At 38.3% G+C, this 7,176-nt stretch overlaps 1 non-coding gene across 1 annotated transcript; it reads left to right on the plus strand.

The window, feature by feature from the left end:
* Positions 1 to 4,766: 4,766 nt before the first annotated feature.
* On the plus strand, positions 4,767 to 4,874 carry LOC133793287 (small nucleolar RNA R71). The gene has a single exon (XR_009874739.1). It is a non-coding gene; the product is annotated as a small nucleolar RNA R71 (small nucleolar RNA).
* Positions 4,875 to 7,176: the final 2,302 nt, after the last annotated feature.

Here is a 7,176-nt window from a genome sequence, read left to right on the forward strand (position 1 = left end):
ACCAGATTTCTTGGGCACGACTTGAGTTAGACTGACCCATTTGCTATCAACTACTGGGTAAATAATACCAGCGTCTAGCAGTTTCAAAACTTCATTTTTTATAACCTCTTTCATTGTGGGGTTCAGTCGCCTTTAAGGGTCTCTTTGAGGGGTAGCCTCGTCCTCCAGATTGATTCGATGGGAGCAAATTAAAGGGCTAATACCTTTGATATCAGCAAGCGTCCAACCTATCGCAGATTTATGAGTTCACAGTAGCTCGAGTAACTACAATTCTTGAGAATTTTGAAGGTTGGAAGAGATGATAACTAGAAAGGTTTCACTGTCTCCCAAGAAGACATGTTTCAAACCCTCAGGAAGTTGGGTCAATTGAACAATTGGAATCTCTTCGTCTAAATTTTTCGGCTGTGCCCTCTCACGAGGCAGCTCTTCAAAGCGAGGTTGCCAAAACTAAGTCCTTCTATTGCGTGAGTCTATGTGATCTGATATTGCAAGAGTAGACTCAATAGAACTGGGACTTTCATTGTCAGACAGAAGGAGGAATTCATCAAGATTATCAAAGTTGCTTCGTAATTGAACCTCCTCAGGAATTAAAGAGTCAATCATGAATGTTTGATATCATTCATTATCTTCTCGGGGTTGTTTCCCGATGTGGAAGATATTGACTTCAAGAGTCATGTTTCCAAACGATATCTTCATTAGACCATTCCGACAATTGATCAAAGCATTTGCAGTAGCAAGGAATGGTCTTCCGAGGATAATAGGAATTTTAGACTCCATGTTTACCACAGATTGGGTATCAAGAATAAGAAAATCCACGGGGTAATAGAATTTATCAATTTGAACTAAAACATCCTCAACAATACCCCTAGGCTTTTTGGTGGAACAGTCAACAAGCTATAGCACAACAGATGTTGGCTTCATTTCTCCAAGACCGAGTTGCGAGTATACAGAGTAAGGCATGAGATTTACACTCGCGTCAAGATCAATGTAATGCCCCGAATTTCCTAATAAGGTTTAGGACTTTGATTAGGAGGCCGGGAGGGCCATAATTGATCTATTATGCTATTTAATAATCATATGCATGTTCATGTGAATTATATTATTATATGGTGGTAAATGCATGCATATGGGAGTATTTATAGTTATGAGGGCATTTTGGTAATTTGGCCTGTTGAGGGCATATTTGTAAATTGGGTGCATATTGTAAATTGTGAATGAGATTTTATTATTATGGATATATATTCGAGCTATTCGACATGAGACGGTCATGTATAGTGGATTAGCGGTTTTTTCATAACGGGGTCAATTTCGGGGTAATAGAAATGTTTATTTGGTGATGGATTGGGAGTATTTGAGATCAGGATGGAATTCTGGAAGTTTTGACTATAGTATCCCCGGGGGTGTTTTCGGGACCCCGAGCACTAAGTTTTATTTGAGGTTACTTAAGCTTGAAGTAGCTTGTCAGATAAGAGCGTATGTTAGGAAACCTCTCGTTCTCTCTCTCGACGGTCCGTTTTACCGTTTGAGCGTTTTCGAAGAAATCTTGAGTTCTAGGAGTCGGAATCAAGCAAGGGTCGAGGCATAGTGATCCTAGGAAAGAATAGAAGCTTCTTAGCCGAAGGATTTGACGAAAAACAACCCAATCAAAGGTAATTGAAGTTTAAGTTTTGAGTTATTCCGAGTTTCTAAGCTTTGAATTGATTTTGTGAATCGTTGAGTTTTCGGTTTGTTTGAACCTTGGGTTTTGAGGTATTGGGAAGCTTGGGAACTTTGTTTTGATGATTGGGGAATGTTTAGGTGTGTTTTTGGGGACTTTGAAGTGTTGAAAACACGTTGGAGAATGGTTCTGGGTTGGGCGCCGCGGCCCTAGCTCGAGTTAGCAAGTGGCCTTTCTGTTTCGCTGGGCGCCGCGGCCCTTGTGTGGGGCGCCACGGCGCTTGCCTCTGGAAATTCTGGGGGCCGCGGCCCAAGGTGCTAGGGCCGCAGCCCTTGCCTTGTTTTCACCCCGTTTGCTCGTTTTGACCCCAGGAACTTAGCTATGGGCCTCGGGAGTGTCCCTACTACTTGGATTAGTTTGGATTGATCTCTTGGAGGCTAGATATTGGTTTGAAAACCTTTGGTTATCATGTTATTGATGGTGTTCTATATTTGGTTATGATTAGGTGACCGCTAAGGGCTTAAAGGTTGACCGTTCTCAAGGGTCGTTCTTATATTGGTTCTAGCTCGGATTTGAGGTAAGAAAACTGCACCCTGTGTATATGAGACATGCATGGCTATTATGATGCATGTCGGTTGATTATTATGTATGACATGCATGGCTATTCCTGATGCATGTTGGTTGACTACTAAACGTGACATGCATGGCTGTTATTGGTGCATGTTGGATTGTTGAATATATTGCATATGATGGATAAGAAACGTGTGATTAGGACATGCTTTGTATACTGGGTGTGATATCGTTCAGAGCTTGAGCTTTTGTGTTAATGCATAGTCCTAATTGTACTAATATCTGTTAAGTAAGCATGTTGAATACCTTGTTTATGGATATTGGACATGTGATATATGTTTGGTGGCATGGCTTACTTGTGTATGGCGCTGACTTATTAGTCAGAATCGACAATGGTGTCAGATCCGTCTGTGAAGCTGTGACTTATTAGTTAAGTTCACCACGGGCTGAGCACTGGTCGTGTTTTACCGACCTAAGGGTCAGAGGTGGCAGTGCGTTGTGAACGCCGGGCCAAATAAAGATTAGATCTAATCGAGGTCAGCATTGAATGACTCATATGGGGTATTAGTGCTGGACCGACCGGAAGGTCAATGAGAACTATAAGCGCTTGCCTGGTCTACGACCAGATGACTATAGCCAAGGTATATGACCCCGGTGACTGTTTGTCACAAGGCTAAGGGACGTTGTCCATAGTTTCGACTCTAGAGTCGTGAGGAAGGTTATGTTGGTGACAAATCACCTTGCACCTGTCCTAACCAAGCTAATGAAAGAACCACTTATCAATTGAGCCCTGGTGACCCTATCGTCACATTGCTAGAGGGAGCGATGCTCATTACTGTGACTTTTGGCTATTGTCACCTATCTGTATGGACCGTTGGTTCCGAATGGTTACTATGGTTGTTGTTGATATCATATCATGTTATATGGTGTTTTCTTGCTGGGCTTTGGCTCATGGGTGCTACGTGGTGCAGGTAAAGGCAAAAGGAAGCTGGACCATCCTTGAGTTGGAGAGCTTAGGTGATGATGTGTACATATGCAGCTGCTCGTCCGCCACGGCCGAGGTTTAAAGTGGAACCAGGGTTGAACCCTGTTTTGCCGCTTAGAACGGCCTGTTGTAAATATTTTCTGTAATAGACTTTGAAATTATATTTTCGGGATCCCAATGTATATGTTAAACGTTCTAGTGAAACGTTACATCTTAACCAAAGTTTTTAATCCCTAAACCGCTAATCATACTCAGTTCACGATTTTGGCCAAATGACTTGATTTAGCGAGTTTAGCACTGTTTACAAGGCACACCGTAACTGTCCCAGGAGTAGGGCTTGGCTGACTTCATGGGTCCCAATTTGGCAAGAAATGGTGGGACAACCAGGATCTTTGTATTTCGGCAGTGTCTTTTGTTCAATCATCTCACTTACTTGCTCAGTTAAGAAAGAAATTTTCTTGACATGGTGCTTCCTTTTTGCAGTGCATAGATCCTTGATGATTTTGGCATAAGTCGTCACTTTTTTTATGATGTGAAGCAAATGAAGATTAATCTTCACTTGTGTCAAGTGCTCAAGGATTTCAGCTCGATTATCAAAGTGTTTCCCAACAAGTTGCAAAGCCTGGGGAAATGGTACTTTTGGAGAGGCATTGAGTGGTGGATTTTCGGGAATAACTTTTGGAGTACTGGGAGAGTTGGATTTTATGGGTGGGTCTTGAAAAGTTTTACCGCTTCTAGTCGTGATGGCATTTACTTCCTTGAAATTTTGATCATTTGAATTTGAAGATTGGGCCATGTGTTGGCCTTGCACATTAAATTTTGGTTGGGAAGGAAGTTTGCCTTTTTTCGGAATGGTCAAGGATTCAGTCAATTTTGAGAATTGACATTTCATTTCCTTGATTTCTTCCATCATTTGGCGATTTAGTTTGGATTGTTCCTCTATGAATACATGAAGGGTATTCTCGAGAGAATTTCGTAGTGGATGAGCATTGTATTGAGGTGCAGAATACACCTTTGATGGTTGAGCTTGTTGCTCATTTCTCCATTGGCCTCCAGACGATTGAGCTTGGTTGGAATCTCTCCAACTGAAATTTGGGTGGTTTCTCCAACCAGGGTTGTACATATGGGAGAATGGCTTGTTATATGCCCCCAAAGCATTGCATTGCTCCTCATAAACCCCCCTCATTTCATTAAAAGCTAAGCAGTCCTTAGCTAAGTGCTTCGTCCCTCCACAAACAAAGCTAGGTTCTTATGGTTCCACATTAAAAGCTAAATGCTTCGTCCCTCCTCAAACTGCTTTTTCAAAGCTTCAAGTTGGGCCTTAACACTATCCTCTTCTCAAAGTTGATAGATCCCAGATGGTTTATGTCTGTTGGTGCTATCAGTAGCACTTGGACTAGTCTAGGTGTGATATTTTTTTGCAGTTTCTTCGAGAATTCAAGAGTGTCGTCTGGCTCTTTTTTGAGGAATTCACCATTGCATAGCATTTCTACAAACTGGCGCTCACGACTCGTGAGGCCTTCATATAAGTAAATGACCAAACGTCAGTTCTCATAGCCATGGTGCGGGCATTGATTCAATAGATCTTTGAATCTTTCCCAGACTTGATAGAACGTTTCATTGTCCTTTTGGAAAAATGTGGAAATTTGTCGTTTTAAACTGTTGGTCTTATGGCTGGGGAAGTATTTCAGAAAGAAGGATTTGGTCATCTCCTCCCATGTTCCAATAGACCTAGGTCTCAAAGAGTATAACCAACTTTTGGCTTTATCCTTCAAGGAGAAAGGGAAGAACCGCAGCCGCACAGAATCGACATTTTCGGCTCGGTTATAGAACGTGGCTACTACCTCCTCGAATTATCTAATATGCATGTATGGGCTTTCATTTTCCATTCCATGAAATGTGGGCAAGAGTTGAATCATGCCAGGTTTAAAGTCTAATGCACGCATATTAGGAGGGAAGATCATGCATGAACGCGTAGAAGTGTGAGTAGGATGGAGGTAGTCATTGAGAGTTCTTGGTTGGATTTCATCATTGCGAGCCATTGCGAATGGATTATTATCAGCTAAAGTTTGTGGAGAAGCAAGATTGGTGGAAGGAGTTCCGGAAGGAGTGGCAGATGAATTGGAATAAGTGTCACTGGAAGTTTCGTGATGATTCATCCACTCTCGGAAATCATAATTAGATTTATTGTATACTATTATTTTTTTATTTTTTTGTTAAACTTGTTCCCAGGTAGATTTGGAGGTTTTGGGGTGATCTCCAACGCCTTACTAGAATTTCCCGACGTACTGAGTAAGTATGGTGGATCACAAGTTAAACCTTTTCGACCAAACAACCTTTAAGCAGAGTGAAATTGCTTATTTTGATAGAACAAGTTTGGTTTTCTTATAGTAATAAGTCCAACAATATAATAGTGCAAAGGTATATGCTCGAAATGTTCCCAGACCAATTGGGAAGGTTGCCAAGGTACTGCTTTAGACCACACTTGCCTAGATAGAACTCCCTGAGGTTCCCAGGTAAGTGTGAAGGGTAACGCTATCACAAACCTTATTTAACTACCAATCTTTCTAAACAGAACAATATCGGTTTCTACCATTTTTAATATTACACAATTGCTCACAATACTAAGTGTTTTATGATTGAAATTTTATGAACAATTTTATGCAATTTTATGTTTTTTTTTTTTTTTTTGAAAACCTAAATTTTAAGGAAAACTAAGGCAAATAAAAAGAAAAGTCTAACTAAGGAACCTAAAGTAACAAAATAGTTAACACAAAAATAAAGTAAAGAAAAGAGAATTGAAGTGAAGATAAAATGACAAGCTTAATCTCATTTTTTTTTGTTTACAAATATTTATTAAACTAAAAATATAAAAAATTAAGAAAGAGAAATGGAATAAAAAAAATTAACTAAAAAGAAAGGAAAAAAAAGATATGTATATATAAATATTTTTTTATGATTTTTTTTGTTATAATAATCAAATTAACTAAAAATTAGTAAATAAAAAATAAAAATAAAAAACTATACTAACACAATATTCATACCAACAAAAATACAAATAAAGTTACTAACATTTTGGTAAAAATTTCACTAAACCTTTGAAAACTACCTCCCCGGCAACGGCGACAAAATTTATTTAACGCCCAAAATGTGACTACCACTAAGCAATAGTTGTAGTAAAATCGGGCGGTCAATCCACAAGGAGGTAACCTAAAACCAAAAGATTAGTAAAAAAATAACACAAAAAGTTAGTAACATGAAACAAATAAAATTGAAAATGAAAATGAAAAGAGATTTGAGATTTTTGTGTTGTCTTTTTGATGAAATGATAAAATGAGACAAGTGAAATAAAAATAAGGTGTAATCAAGAGTTTGATAAATATAAAGGTTTTAAGAATCATCCACATGCTTGTTTGGTTACTTAGTTACTTGATTTACAAAAATACAGAAGTAAATAATTCACATCCCAACATTTACTTGGAAAATCTAACATTAAAATTAATGTTCTTTTCTAACAAAAGTTCATTTGAGTTATAAAGTTCTTTACTTTAAGAGCACAAAGTTAATCTTATGAAGAATCTAAAAATGACAAAATACCCGAGGGTAATAATGCAATAGAAGATTATGTATCAATATTACTTTTACTAATTAGAAGCACATAGAAAGAGCATGACTAATCCTATATACTATTAGTGCAAGTAAATAAAGATGACAAAATAGAGATGAGGATGAAAAAACATAAATAACTCAAATACATTATATTAAGAACATAGTAAATCAAAGTAGCAAAATAACATCACTAGCATATGGAATCATATCTAACCTTCCTATGAAGTTTAGGTAATGCTCATGATTCTCACAAAATTCTAAGAAGAAAATATGAGAAGAAAGTGAGTAGAAATTTTGCTATAGTTTTTTATTCTCAAAATTACATACATATGTGAAAGAAATAGTCCCTATTTAT

The sequence above is a fragment of the Humulus lupulus genome, chromosome 7 (assembly GCF_963169125.1).
Source record: "Humulus lupulus chromosome 7, drHumLupu1.1, whole genome shotgun sequence".
Taxonomy (NCBI): Eukaryota; Viridiplantae; Streptophyta; class Magnoliopsida; order Rosales; family Cannabaceae; genus Humulus; species Humulus lupulus.